At 45.5% G+C, this 13,325-nt stretch overlaps 1 long non-coding RNA gene across 2 annotated transcripts; it reads left to right on the top strand.

Annotated features, from left to right (window-relative positions):
* Nucleotides 1–330: 330 nt before the first annotated feature.
* On the top strand, nt 331–5,086 carry LOC140425306 (uncharacterized). Of its 2 annotated transcripts, none has more exons than XR_011947829.1 (3): nt 331–540; nt 1,104–1,202; nt 4,851–5,086. It is a non-coding gene; the product is annotated as an uncharacterized lncRNA (long non-coding RNA). The 2 variants fall into 2 exon arrangements; XR_011947828.1 differs by having other exon boundaries at nt 1,104–1,143.
* Nucleotides 5,087–13,325: the final 8,239 nt, after the last annotated feature.

A 13,325-nucleotide genomic window follows, 5' to 3' on the forward strand; every position in this document is an offset into this window, starting at 1 on the left:
TTAGATTGCCTTATTAAGGTGCTTTATTGCTCTACCAGATAGAGATCTAACCTGGTGTAATGATTACCGTACATAGTGGTTTATGATAGGTGACTTGATCTTAAAATTTTAAAATCATGTAAATTCATGAGGTTTTTTGATATAAATGTATTATTCCTAATAAAACTGTCATCATATTTTGCCACTGCTGCTTGTAGTACCATGTTCACATTGCTGAAGGTCAGCTAAAAGCTTCAATATCACTTCTGACGTATTCAAACATATCCCCAAAAGGTCGATTCTGTGTAGATTTCCTGTAGAATATCCTATGGAAAGAAGCGATGTGACTGAAGTGATTTTTATCTCCGAGCAGAAGTCAGTGGATGGTGTAAAGGGCCAGAGGCCTGGTGAAATGATACTGGGACAGCTGGCAGGAGCAGAGTGTCGGGGAGCAGGAGATCTTTCCTGGGGATCCAAAAGTCAAATAAGTGGTTGAGAAGGAGGAGGAATTATACAGCAGGGCAGGACAAGGCTTTCCTTGTGCAACGATGGCCCCTCAACGTAAGTTTATAAAAATCAAATTAACTTTGTTTTTTAGGCCTCTTCTGTCCTTGACTCCTCATTTTGCTAGATTAGCATGAGGCGGTGGTGGTGGTGGGGGGGGGGGGGGAGGGGGGGTACAATTACTTTCTGCACAAACATCAGGTTACAATTGCAGTTCGGTCTCAATGCCGACTTCAGATCCCAATATTTACAGATCCCCTCAGGCTTCCAGCCTGGCCTGTTTAATCCTTGCTCAGAAGAGTGGTTTAAGACCCACAGGACCTGTGTGGTTAACTTCCGAGGATTTAACTGCCCACCTAACTAGTTTTGCTCCAAGGGTAGGTTTAATAAACTCATCCTGTTTGAAGCCAATACAACAAGTAACGTACAAAAAATCCACACCACATATTACATCGGTGTGGTTTGTTTTTGATATTTTCTTTGCAGTTTCTTGAATTTACAACTGCACTACACCATCATTACTTAGATTTGGCTCCATTTAAAAAGAAATCCTGTCAGCCATGTTTGGAGAATCAGTCAATTGCGATTAAACACTGTTGCTTTTCCCTTCCTCCCAAAAGCTACCCTGACTGTGTTATGGCACTCCATCTACTGGCCCAGGTGAGAAATGACAGAACTTATTTTATTTGAAGGAAGCTTGTGGTGCTGTTATAATTCAGGTGAATGAAGAAACACACTAAAGAAATGCTACTTTACTTTAGTTCAACAAGCTCCCGGATTTGTCTGGAACTAGAGATATCACAGTACAATGTTCAGTACCAAGTTTCTTATGAGACTGGGTTATTTAATGGGTACAAAGTAATTCTGGCTGTGCCTGTGATGGTCAGATTCACACTATTGATGATTGACTACTTTCCAATCACTTGATGTTGGTTCCAGGTGTTATATCAGTCCTGAAATGTTGGAAATGTGTGTTTGGCTCTGGCTGAAGTATAAACACAGGGGGATTGGAAGGATTGGACACCATGATATGATCCTGATGATTTGATGCTAAATTTACACATACAGTGGCCTGCGTTCAGCCCCATGTTGCTGAAGCATAACAGGATTAGGCTGATTCCAAAGAAGAATCCTATTGGACTCAAAACGTTAACTCTGTTTTTCTCTCTCCATAGATGATGCCAGATCTGCTGAGTTTTTCCAGCATTTTCATTTCTATTTTAAACTGGTAGGCAGCCACACTGCTATCAGAGTGACAAACAATCCCATTACTCAGTACAGAAACTTATTGGCTAGCAAACAATCAAATGCTTGAGCAGGCCAGGCAATTCGATCTCTGTTTAATAATTGAATGGATTGCCAATAGCTTGTACCATATTCAATTTCTCCACATGTGGAGAATTTCAGGTGGCCTTGTCTCAGTGAGAATCATTGGTTGTCCAAGCTCTTGCATGTCCAAACAAATTTCCCCAGCATCTCACACTGTGTATTTCTGGTCACCATTAGTCTTCCACTCACTGTAAAATATTTGGCGTTGGTGGACAATTTGCTTTTAAAATCCATCCAATGTCTTTAGATTAACACCTATATGGTGATAAATCTGCTTTGATAGCACATTTTGTGGAAAGGCACCGAGGTCTTGAAGTCACTGGAGTTCCACGAGTGTAAGTGTGATGGAGTGGACCCCTTCACTACCCATGCTCCATTGCCCAGATCTGGGCGGTTACATCATGCCTGCAGGGGAGATTCAGCAGTGCCTGTCCAGAATGACTTGTTTGATTGGCTGTCCCCATGGTAAACAGAGAACTCTGGAAGGGCCAGCCAAAAATCTTCTCCGCATCTTCTGCTCTGTAACTGATTGCTTACTGCTGAGCTTCCGTAATGTTCTCAGGCAGCACGCATTCCGAGAGATCCAAAGTGAGAGAGGGACGGATGAAACTGTCCACGGTAATGTGGAAACTCTCAAACAAAGCACTGCCACATAGGGCAGTTATGGAAGATTCATTTGTGTCACAACATCCCATCAAACTACTTCTCCCCACACTACCGCCCCCCCTCCAACCCCGATCCCACCTCCACAGGCACCAAGGTGCACCTTAAACAAATTAGACTTGGGTTCTTCGATTTCTACCCATCTCAAACCCATCATTTCTTGGAGGTCTGAATTCCAGCTGATTGTGCTTCTTATGTTGCTAACTTGAAGTAAGATGTTGTTTTGGGGTATTTGTGAATGCTATAGAATTGCTGACTTTAATAATTAATTTTTAATTGACTGTGTCCTCAAAATACAGTACTGTGGCTAATTTGAAACTCTAAGTTTATTTCATGTATAATTTTAAAATAAATATGACTTTCAGTTTATGGTTCTCTTTACATGCATTGCTTATATCTTATACCAAATTAGCTCGCATTTTATAGGATCTGGTCTCATTTGGACTTTGGTATTGAGATATTAAATAGGCTCAAAGTGGTCAAACCGCTTCTGTTGTATCAATGATACAATATCTAAAATTGTGGGTGCCATTCTCTCAACAATTATCTGTTAATCTTGGAAACGTGCCAATAGCTGAAACTATCTTTCAGTATGTACGTAGGAAGCATGAAGGTTTTACAGTCTAACTCAGTGTGAAATAAGGTGACAAGATGTTATCATTCCTTGCAATCTCAAATGACGTCTGTTGCTGTGAATACCTGGGACCTGTAAACAGAAAACAATACTTACGTGTCATCAAAAGCTGCCAAATAACTAAACAGTCGCATGTTCTTGTAAAGAAGACAAAACTTTTGGAGAACCCAGGGCGGGATTCTCTCAGCCCGGGGTCGGGCCGGAGAATCCCCGCGACTGGCGCGAATTGCGCCATGCCGTCCTGACGCCGGGACGCGATTCTCCACAGAGTGGAGATGCAGGGCGTGGTTGGCGAGGCGCCGGTTGGGGGCTGCTCTACGCGCCCCCCCCCCCTCCGCTGATTCTCATCCCGGGATGGGCCGAGCGGCTGGCCTCTGAGGCTGGGGGCCTCCTTTCTTCCGCGCCGGCCCCTGTAGCCCTGCGCCATGTTGCGTCGGGGTTGGCGCATTGAAGGGAGCCACTGCGCATGCGTGCGTTGGCGCCAGTGCCACTGCGCATGCGCGTGTTGGCGCCGGTGGCACTGCGCATGTGCAGACCCCGCAGCCTCCAGTTCACACCAGGATCAGCAGTTGGAGCGGCATGGTCCGCTCCAGTGCCGTGCTGGCCCCCTGTAGGGGCCAGAATTGCTGATCCTGAGGCCGTGTTGACGCCGTCGGGAAACGCAACGCCATTTCCGACGGCGTCAACACTTAGCCTCAGGATCACAGAATCCCGCCCATATCTTTCAGAAACCTGGAGAAGTGGTTTGCATGTTGACGAGACAACGAGGTGTGAAATAAGTCTTTGACCAGCACAAAATGGGCAATGATGAATTGGCAGCCTGTTTTACACCTTGGCTGACTTTCTCCTCAAATGAAGTCAATGTCAAAAAAAATTGGTTGGGTTGCGATACAAGCTGGGTATTCATTCCTGCCAGTTTTACACTACCATGGAAGGCCGATGGCATCCTCAATATTCCTGTGGACTGCATACAGTTCACAATCTAAGAGAAAGCTGACCACTAACATCTGATGGTGAATGCTGAATTGGGATGATTGGTAATCACAGGAGCTTTAAGTCAGAAGAAACATTATTGTTGCAGATAGTGTGATATTAAGGAAGACATTTTCAGATAGCCACGCCACTAGTAGGGCCTCCCACACTGTGAGAGACTTAGCAAAACATTCTAGGTGCTTGGTCCCATGATTTGGTGATATGGGGCGTCATTCTCCGCCGGCGGGAGTCTCCGTTTTGCCGGCGCCCAGGGGTTTCCCGACGGCGTGGGGGTGCCCCACAATGGGAAACCCCATTGACCGGCCGGTGTTACGGAGACTCCCGCCGGCCGGTCGGGGCAGAAATGTGGCGGGGCGGGTAGGAGAATTTCGCCCAAGGCTCCTGCCTGAAACAGAGCGGGGGGGGGGAGGGGGGGGGGGGGGGGGAGGGGGGGGGGGGGCTCGGAAAAGCGAAGAATATGGTGCTCATGGGAGGACAGCAGAATCAAGGCAACGAGTACAGCACAGTAATTTTCCAGCCACTGCTGCTCAATTCTCAGCCAGTTAGAACCGACCCTTTCAAAGGACTAAAAAATGTTTTCTGGAGGCACAATTTTAAAGAAAACAAATCAATAGCAACTTTCCCGACATCGTTCATGGTTGAAAGTAAAAAAAATGCATTTATTTATATTATTGATATATACACTTATCTTGTAATCAGCAAGAGCATGAACACATTTTATTTTAATGTTTACTTTCCTTTCCCACAGGGTTTGTGGTGAATTCTATCCCTGCTAGTCACTTTCCCATATACAGACAATTTGCAACGTTTTGTGGATTCTTCAGGATCATGGTCACTGTGAACTTTATGCAGGCAGTGTTCCAGAGATTGCGGAATGTGGCTGCAGAATTCATATCATCAGGATAGGATTTTGAAAATATCATACTGTAAAGAAACAAATTATTTCAACAACGACAACTTCCCGAATAAATATATCTGAACAAACGCTGTCAAACGTCTTGTGCATCACGGTCCACATCCTAAACCCTGCCATATTCATTACTAGTATGATCATACTCGCCTGTAAATCCTAAAGGTCCCTCATTCTTGTGACTGCTTAACTCTGTCTTTAGCTCTGTGTGAATTGGATTTTATCCCTGATAAGGGGCAGGATTTTATGAGCAAAAGTCTAAGACTGTCTACAATCCATTTGAATAGGCCTCATGTGACTTTCACGGGAGTGAGAACAAAATGTAATCGAGCCTCACCGAAAATAAGTGAATCTTTATCAATCTCCTTTATTGAAATGTCAATAGTGGAATATTACCACCCCCCCAAAAAAAAACATTTAAACTCGTAATATATGGCAAAATGCTGGAATTCTTCGTATGACATTTAATGAATGCAGTTCAGAATTCACTCCAGTAAAACGTGAACTGCATTTATCAGATAGTAGGCTACCATCTTCAGAATGTATCTTTCACAGTCACTTTATTCTTGGCTTTCAAACTGGCATAAGTTGGAATATTGATATTTTCAAAGTATTACAGTGGTATAACATGGAAATACCTGATTAAATGTCACTGAGTTCTCCAAGTAGTCAAAACCAGCAGCACTTTTAAAATATTAAATATAGGTGCAATTCCATTTATTTTCTTTTGTTCTTGTGTTCATAGGATTAACCATATACCCGGGAAACACGACAGAGATTTTATTTCATTTATGCTTCTACAGTTTTTCTCAGTCATGAAGTTAATCACAGCTTCTGTCGACTGATGTATAATACGCTTTAAGGATATAATTCATGGAACCCAGCTAGGAAATAAAACGTATTCTCAGATTGCCTGTGCATTTGATGATTTTATTAGCATCTTGTGCCTGTTCCAGATTATTATAAAGATGGCAATTTCATTTCATTCATATAAAATGGTTTTCCAAAGATGTTTGCAGTCCAATTTCCCTGCTTGGGTATAAGCAAGATTTTTTTTTTTTGTTGATACCCAGTTAACAGAGAGAAAAAAAAAATCAAACATTAATCAATTTAATTTTGACACTGAACTATATAGTTTTCCCATTGAAAGAAACACAACAAAGTCAGTTACACAGCAGTGTAAGTGAATTTTGAAAGCTTTTTCGAAGAACGGATATTCTCCCCTTCAGATGAGGGACTCTGCTGATCTGTACAGATGGAACAGAAAATGGGCAGTTAATTACAGAAGTTAAAATCTTTGTTGTTTTGTTATTGTATCCAGCTTCTGACTGATGGGATGCTGAATTACCCCATTCCAACACTACTCTGCAAGTTTCTGCACTGACAGACATAGGCTGCGAATTGCAGTCGACAATGCTGTAGGGTAGATTCATTAATCAGCCATAAAATCCACTTTTCTCCTGATATTTCCTCTAGTATACAATGTATCTTTTCATCCGGAATTTCTCACGGATCAGCCATACATTCTAGATGGAAACAACAGCTTTGGAGTATGAAGGAGGGCAGGGGGATTGAAAATTCTCTGTGTTTGTCATGCTTTTCGATAGTTTGCAATCTGCCATTGTCACACAGAAAGCTTTTCTATAAAAAATCTCACCGCAGAAAATGAATAAAATCTTCTAATGGGGCACAAATAGAATCACAGTAATACACTATCTTTTCCTGCAAATTGAACAGTGGAACACAGAATAAAAGTAAACTGCATTTCCGCAGAGAAAAGCAAGCCATCCAAAAATGGTACTTAAATACTGATGTTAAATATTGCAGGGATAATACTGTAGACAGGCAAAAATTATAGCAAAGATGATTTTTGATGAAATACAGATTTGCGATAAGCTTTTGCATAGTACATTACTAACCATGTTCTTTAAAGTGGCATGCATATCTAAATAGATTAAACTAATAAATCACAGAGATTTTCTTTCAAATGGAAAAATGGCACTTTACCATGATATTCTTCCACAAGAGGGAGTCTGGATGTCCGGAGATTCAATGCTGCAGTTTGGGTTCTGCCACACCAGGTGGCAGAGATGCCTCATGTTACTTCTGAACACAATTTATTAATCTCTTAAAACTCTAAGTACATTGCTTCTTATGAACTATTATGGCTGCTTTTTTTCTGGACTGTTGTCACATTCTGCACTTTTAGTATTACCCTGAACAGACTCATCATACCTGTCACATTTATGACAGAATATTTAAGCATTTGCAGGACCTCCGGTGCTAAATTCAATAGCCCTTGAAACGAGGCTGGGGACTGTGATGTGGAATTAATCCCCACCCATTGCTCCCAATGAAGGCAGCAGGCCAACTTCATGCTGCCTGCTAATTAACATGGTTGCAGTGCTAGCCATGCTGTTGAATGGTTGCAACTTCATCAAGTGGCCCAAAATCACAGAGGGTAACATGCCTTTAAATAAACCTGGATTACCTCAATCTCACCTACACCTCATAAGGGGGAGGTGCATTGTGACTGGAGCAGATAGTGAGTTGTTGAAGACATAATAATAGCTCAACACAGGAGGGACTGAGTGATAAATTTTATGCAGTGCATTTAGACCTTGATGAAGCAGGTGCATGAAAAGAGAGTAGCCCTGGGGTACAGGAAGCCCTGAGACATTCTCAGAAGGCAGTGGTATGAGATAGCTGTTAAGGGAAATGCCAAGAGCGAAAATCCGGAAACCTTAATGCAGTGTCACAAGAGGTTCAATAAACTTACAAGAGAGGTGAAGATCGGTAAATGCATTATTAAACCCCATTGACCACATCACTAGCCTTACACACTGCTCAATATACTAAAAATGCATCACCAGTCCACCATTAATTTCTATCGGCCACAACACATACTAATAGTTTCACCTTATCCTCACACAAACACTTAACAGCTTGCACACAATGCCAGCTATTCAACCGTGACAGCTGCATCACTCAAACAGCAGCACACTCACTAACACATTTCCCTCTCTCTTGCAGGACAACATGATGCAGAGCTGTAGGCAGCAGGTGCTAACCGACAAGTGACAGGTATTGCTGCATGTACCTTACCCCTAAGGAGGAGGTGGTGCTCTTCATCATTGGAGCAACTATTACTGAGGCCATGGTCAATGGTAAAGCTGAAATAAAAGATGATGCTAGCCTTGTTTCTACTTATCCTTCCCATATCCAATTTCCCCCTCGTATGCACAAACTCTTCAGATTTCCAAGCTGTAGATGATGTAAACATGCAATTTTGATTTTCCCGCAGCCCACCCCCACATCCCTACACTTGTGCCTTTCTCTTTTCAGATACTGAAGAACCTGGACACCTAGGAGTAGAAGAGCAACAGATGTAAGTTCAAGAAGATGGTGATGATGAAGAAACAGCACAACTCAATCTGATCCTCGCAGTCACCAGCTCAGATGCTGCCAAAGTGTACAACTTTAGAGGAAGCAAAGGGACTTGCATGTGGTGAGACACCAGGTGCAAGTGGCCTGCGTTCAGGACAGGAAGGACGGTTGGAGCGAGTGCCAGGTACTGTCGTGTTGGGTGTTCCGATACACAAACGAACCAACACGGTTGTAGATGGTACAACTCTATTTTATTATTCTGTATAATAACAACTGTTAACTTCTGGCTGTGGTTCATACTTCACCAGTTAACCTGTGGATCCAGCCCTAGCACTATCTTAGTGAGGCACTCAGCACATGGTGTATGTCTGAGTGGCACGCTGTGAGCTCTGTGCGCTGAGCTATCTCCTGGTGGAATGAGCGGGAACTGTGGTGTTCCCTGTTTTATAGTGCGTGTGCTCTCACTGGTGATTGGCTGTGATGTTGCGTGTGTGTTGATTGGTCCATCAGTGTGTGTGCGGATTGCACCATGATATGTTAATATGGATATCATGACAGGTGCTTCATTGGCAAGGTTGCAAATGGGTTTTCCCACAGGATTCAGGTGAGCACTTCGATGGGAAGAGTTACAGGAGAAAGCTGATGGGTATGCACAATTAAATGCAGGGTGCATTGCGAAGACTTCCAGAAAGCCTGTGTGTAATATCAAGGAGCATGGAGGAACCTGACTTTGTGCAGAGCTTGGAGCCCATTCTTTCCAGCAAGGTGGGCAACTCCATTAACATAATTGTGGACTCAAACCTGATGGAGAGGTTGGTAGCACATGTCTCAGCTTCATTGCAGTTAAAACAAAAGCCTTGGCACTCAGTGTTGTTATGCTCAGGTTCATGGAAGCCATGCGGGTATAGACTGCTGTGTCCATGGCGTCCAATACCACTGCTCAAAGGGGCTATCGGTATCAGAAAAGTCTAATGATCTATCCTTCAATGGATTACTAGACTTATTGAAAATCCATGATTGAGGAGTGGCAGTGCCTCAAGTGGAGCATGAGCGTTCTATCCTGTTTCAAGATGAGAGCATTCTTATCCATCCATCAGTCCCACTTTGCCAGTGTCCTTGCTATTGGCTGTCAGCAAGCCAGTCCAGACTGCTGTCACCCGTGCTAGGCATTCTGGCATCAAAGTTCTTTGAGATCATCCTGCAAGGCCATCTGCAGTTTCCCCCAGTGAAAGTCAGCAGTCTTCCACCAACCATGCTGCAGCCACTGAGTGGTATTGAGTAGATACGCTAGGACAGGTGAAAGTGTGTGGAAGGCAGGTATTAAGGGATTGTGCAAGGGTGATTTATTGACATTTGTAAGCAGTATGGCATGGTTTGATTTATTAAATTGATTTGGACTGTTTATTTGGTTGCAACATTTATTTTTACATTGTGGCCAAATGGACACTGTGCTGGTTAGTGACAGGGGGAAGGTAAGCTAGGGAGGGGACTGTGGTGATTGGGGAACTGAGGTTGCAGTTACTGGTTACATCGCTGTTGGATGAGTTTTTCATGAGCAGAGGAAGCACAAAGGAACTGACAAAGTTGCTTTCTGTGGTCGTCACCACTGATGTATATATTGTATATATAGGATGTTGATATAGGTGCTTTATGGTAAGGCCCCTGTACTATAGGTACGGGGGTAGATCCCTGCCTGCTGGCTCCGCCCAGTAGGCGGAGTATAAATATGTATGCTCCCAGTACAGCAGCCATTTCGTCAGCTGCTATAGGAGGCCACACATCTCAGTGTAATAAAGCCTCGATTACATCCTACTCTCGTCTTTGTGTAATTGATCGTGCATCAGCTTCATCTTTTATCTTCCTCTTCCCCCTCCTGATCCTCCTCAGTCGGTCTCTGTACAGCTGGGAGCAAGGTCACCATTAATCTTGAAAGCTGTTGAGCAATTCAGAGCAGACCAGGCAATGGAAGTGTTGTTCTAGTATCCCAGTGGTCTGCCATGTCAAATTCTGTGTGGCATCATGGCTTTTTCATTACGTAGAACTGCCCGTGCATGTGTGAGTTCCACCAGAGTTATGAGTCATGTCATCAGTGGATAGCCTTTGTCATCCAATAGCCACCCTTAGTTTTGCCCTTGTGGCTCAAATGCAGAGGACTGGTGTGTGCAGGCAATGGCACCTGTACCAGAGAGAGGCCTGTAGTCCTTGTGAAATGACGTGCTCCCTCAACATGCTGCTGCCTGACAAGGGTGAATAGAAACTTAGAAACAAAGAAAATAGGAGCAGGAGGAGACTATTCGGCCGTTCGAACCTTCTCCACCATTCATTATGATCAAGGCTGATCACTCAACTCAATAGCCTAATGCCGCTTTCCCCCATATCCTTTCATCCCCTTTGCCCTAAGTGCTATATCTAACTGCTTCTTGAAATTATACAATGTTTTGACCTCAACTACTTCCTGCGATGATGAGTTCCACAGGCCGACCACTCTCTGGATGAAGAAATCTCTCCTCACCTCTGTCCTAAATCGTCTACCCCTTATCCTCAGACTGTGATCCCTGGTTCTGGACACAATCTCCATCAGGAACATCCTTCCTGCATCTACCCTGTCCAGTCCTGTTCGAATTTTATAGGTTTCCATGAGATCCCCCTCATTCTTCTGAACTCCAGCGAATACAATCCTAACCGATTCAATCTCTCCTCATACGTCAGTCCTGCCATCCCAGGAATCAGTCTGTTAAACCTTTGCTGCACTCCCTCTAGAGCAAGAACATCCTTCCTCAGATAAGGAAACCAAAACTACACACAATATTCCAGGTGTGGCCTCAACAAGGTCCTGTATAATTGCAGCAAGACATCCCTGCTCCTGTACTTGAATCCTTTCGCTATAAAGGCCATTTGCCTTCTTTACCGCCTGCCAAATCTGCATGCTTGTAACTGGTGTAAGAATAAAATGTAGTCTACTCTTATTGAATGGAGAGCTCTTGTGACCTCCTAGTGGATGGCAAGCTGAGAGATGTTGCAAATATCTCCAGCTGCAGCCTGGAATGTGCCAAGCACCAAGATTCATGGACATAATACCCTCACAGCCACTGACAATGTGGTCCTTGCCTTGCTTTCAGGTTGCAGTTATGCGTTTTGTTGCCCCGCCAGCTGGCGGAAATGGCGTTTGTTGCCCCGCCAGCTGGCGCGGAAATGTGGCGCATGCGTGGGAGCGTCAGCGGCCGCCGACACTTTCCCGCGTATGCGCAGTGGGGAAAGTCTCTTCCGCCTCTGCCATGGTGGAGGCTGTGGCGGGGCGGAAGGGAAAGAGTGCCCCCACGGCACAGGCCCGCCCGCGGATCGGTGGGCCCCGATCGCGGGCCAGGCCACCGTGGGGGCACCCCCAAGGTCAGATCGCCCCGCGCCCCCCCCAGGACCCCGGAGCCCGCCCACGCCGCCTGGTCCCGTCGGTAAATACCAGCTTTGATTTACGTCGGCGGGACAGGCAATTTCTGGGCGGGACTTCGGCCCATCCAGGCCGGAGAATTGAGCGGGGGGTCCCGCCAACCGGTGCGGCCCGATTCCCACCCCCGCCCAATCTCCGGTACCGGAGACTTCGGCGGGGGCGGGGGCGGGATTCACGGCGGCCAACGGCCATTCTCCGACCCGGCGGGGGGTCGGAGAATGACGCCCCCGTTTGCTATCTAACCGACCGGCTCCTGATGGTGAGTTCCAGAACTCGCCCAAATATGGTGCATATATCATTGGCCCTAATTTGCATTAATTTCAATCTCATTAACGAGATTGGATTCGAATGCAACGGCCTCCCAGGAATTAATCGGCTGTCCAGTGAGAAATCACACGGGCGACGTTTAATGTCCTTTTTAAAAACATGAAGCTGGAAAATGGCTGCTGAGGGGAACTGAGGAGGTGAGCAGCCATTTCCATTTTTGGCATGCAGCTCAGGGGCACTGGAATTGCAGCTCCAGTGCTCTGGGGGGTGGGGACCCCTCAGGAGGGTTGAGCTTGGTTGGGGTGCTGAAGCGTTCCAAGTCGAGGGTCTCCCCTCGGGCGGGTGGGGGGCCTTTTCATCTATTAGGCCTTCAAGTCATCTTTAAATATTGTGGAGGCCCATAACAGGGGAATCTACAGCTGCTGCCTGTCTGTCTTACCAAAATCGTCCAGGACAGAGCCCTGTTCTTGGTGAAATGCTGAAGGTCACTTTAACTCCCTTTGACAGTGAGCAGCCTCTAGCTTCACAGTTGAAGGCTATTGCTAATAAGGAATTTGCCTTGTTAGTGATGTGAGCACTTCAAGCTCTCAAGTGGCTTCTCGTGGGTACACGTGCCATGTCTCAGACAATGATTATTGCATCATATTTCAATCAAAGTTTGAAGCCTGAACAGTTTGCCTGAGCTCTAGAAGCATCAGCACCACTGAGACAGCAAACAACAATCAAACACTCAAGAGCTGGGCTTCAGCATTGGGTATATTCTTCTGACCAAAGTGTGAGTGTGTGTACCAGGGGAGGTAACCTAAGCATGGTCTCCCTAATGTTTCCGGCTGAGGTCTGGGGTTTAGGGGCTTCTGATGTGGCTGGGGATGAGTATGTAGAGTTTGGTTTTCCAGCACAGCTGGCTCATTGGATGGCGTTCTGAGAGAAGGTGCAACACCTGATGGGGGAGTCTTGGGGAATTTGAGGGTCATGGGGTGGAAGCCCGAACTGATTGTTGGTCTCTCTCCTTCTCCAATTCTTTACAGACAGCAAAATGGATTGTGCTGTTGGTCCGCAGACAATGCCCTCGTGGTGTCGGTGGAAGCCCAGGTGGTCAGAAGCTGGAGACGGCAGCAGCGCCACCGCGAGCTGGTGGCAGCACTCCATGCGCAATGGTCTGCCGCACACCCTGAAGACCTGTCCACCCTTCAGGCTGAGAGGAACCCAGAGGG

The sequence above is a fragment of the Scyliorhinus torazame genome, chromosome 6, assembly GCF_047496885.1.
Source record: "Scyliorhinus torazame isolate Kashiwa2021f chromosome 6, sScyTor2.1, whole genome shotgun sequence".
In the NCBI taxonomy this organism is placed as follows: Eukaryota; Metazoa; Chordata; class Chondrichthyes; order Carcharhiniformes; family Scyliorhinidae; genus Scyliorhinus; species Scyliorhinus torazame.